This window comes from Triticum dicoccoides, chromosome 6A, assembly GCF_002162155.2.
Source record: "Triticum dicoccoides isolate Atlit2015 ecotype Zavitan chromosome 6A, WEW_v2.0, whole genome shotgun sequence".
Lineage (NCBI taxonomy): Eukaryota > Viridiplantae > Streptophyta > Magnoliopsida > Poales > Poaceae > Triticum > Triticum dicoccoides.
In genome coordinates, this window is record NC_041390.1 from 21,563,028 (window position 1) to 21,565,319 (window position 2,292).

General features: G+C 46.4%; 1 pseudogene; it reads right to left on the reverse strand.

The window, feature by feature from the left end:
* Positions 1 to 350: 350 nt before the first annotated feature.
* On the reverse strand, positions 351 to 1,457 carry LOC119315523 (annotated as a pseudogene).
* Positions 1,458 to 2,292: the final 835 nt, after the last annotated feature.

Sequence of the window (2,292 nt, forward strand, 5' to 3'; positions counted from 1 at the left end):
TGTGTTTTAATAGCGATACAATTATTTTTCTTGTTTTATAAAAGAATCTTTGTTGTACTAGCATATATTGTACGTATTAATACTAAAAATTGTTATAAGCAATCAAAATTGGATGATAGAGACAACATTAATTGATCATGATTATATCTTTTCTTATTTGGTGTTGTGTTTTAATAGCAATACAATTGTTTTTCTTGTTTTATAGAAGTAAATTGTCTTATATTAGCTATATACTATCATAGACATCACCTTCCAGAAGGTAAAGTAATATTGCTTGTTGTATAATAGAACACATGAACGGTCGATATATGTTTGGGGGGATGTTAAAATCGCTACCTATACACAGACCGCTAATTTCTCTTCATGATATCACTTCTACCTTTCCTACTAAATTTCACTGGGTATGACGCATCCGTGAGGATGCCACAGATGCCTTCCTTGGGCTGACCTCTCACCTCGCGCGCTATGTGGATGTAGCCGTTTTCACCTCAGTCTACCCCCCATGAGTTTTTCACCATCCAATATTTTATGGAAGTATTATACTCGTGCTTATCCGTGGTGCCATAGCCCACCACCCTCATTTCGTGGTCCAGGTTTGTCCCGCATGGCCCCGCGAAGACGCCTCACCCATAGCGTTGGAAGGCTGTCGAGTTTGAATCAACTCCGACCACCACGGGTTGGGCCGCCACCGCCTGCTCCAGCGCCACCACGTCATTCGGCGCCACCTGTTTGTAGCCATCGATGGTGACAACCGTGTTCCGGTTTGGCTTGGGCACCGAGCAGTGGCCGTCCCGATGGCCAACATACGGGTGCTTAGCATCTGTTTCAATGCCGCCCGATTGCATTATGTACTTGAAGGCTAACTTCGCGAATCCTCCTTTACACCCCCCGTTCCCCTTGTCGCAGTCCACGAGTTGTTGCGTGGACAACGACGTTAGGTTCCGGGTCCTAATGGAGTCGATGCCCTCCACTGCCGCCGTTGCCGCGAAGGCCCAGCAGGAACCGCAATGCACTCCCTGTAGCTTCACATTTGTCACCGCCGACGGGCGTTTGCGCCAATCCACGGATGACGGGAGGCCCTTGCGGGCATTGATAGCATCGTCCGTGAACCGGCCCTGTCGTCGATGCTTACAGGCATCAGACTTGATGTTGGAGCAGCGACCATACATGCGATGGACCTCATGTCGCCGAAGAGGTTGAGGCTCAGCTTGTAGGGCGCGTCACCTTGGTTGAACTTGTGGATCATGCGTGCATTCTCCTTGAACACGTTGAAGCGCCGGGTCTTGTCGTCGAGGTCGCGTGCCACCCTGTAGTGCTCGCACCAGCGCTCATACAACGCCCACAAGGAATCCTCCCGACGCCGGGTCCTTGTCCTTGATGTCCATGGCGAGCGCCCCCGACGTAGTGGCGGCCAGCACAATGGCCACGAGTAGCATCATCTCAAGTGCTCTTTCCATTGCTGTGTGGTTACTGCGAGTGTCCTAGGTATGTAGCGATGGCCTCCTTATATAGGAAATTCCCATCGTGGACGTACGCTAGTGGAACAACCATTTAGGCAAAGGCAAGGTTGTCACTGAAAATTTCGTGCTGCATGGTGAATCGGATAGTAATTGTGCAAATCTTGTGCATAATAAATCTTGTGTATTTCATATAGATCTCAATCGATCCTAACCGATTCTGATCGTCTAGGGAATAAAGAACAATCGACCATGCATGCAGCCTTCGAGAAATGGCAAAGAAAAAGTAAATGTGAAGATCATCTTCGTGCTACTCACACCTGGAAAATCTCCCTATTTATTGAAACAAAAGAAGCAAATGATTCACCAAATTCGTTTCACATATGCTAAAAATATCTTATATCAATTGATTGTAAATTTTAATGGTCCAAAATTTTCAAGTAAATAAATGTATATCCTGGTTCATTCGATGTTATGGACATGATCCATTGATTTCTATTGACCTGCATATACACATGTAACTTTTTTTCAAAAGGAGGATATCCCCCGGCCTCTGCATCAGGATGATGCATGCAGCCATATATTATTAATAGTGCAAAATCCAGCAGCCGAACGTCATCAACCCGGAGAAAAGCGAAAAATAAACCTTGAGGCCGTATACCTCGCGACAGTAACTCCTTTGGATGAGATATCTTATTCCTCAATTCCTCTTCTCAAAGTAGCTCTCTCTCCCTCGTGAAAATCACGCCCAACCCGCTCCCTCATTCTGCTAGTAACGCCATTATTGTCCTCCTCCTTGTGGCCAGAAGCAAATGGCTGCCAACGCTACTCACAA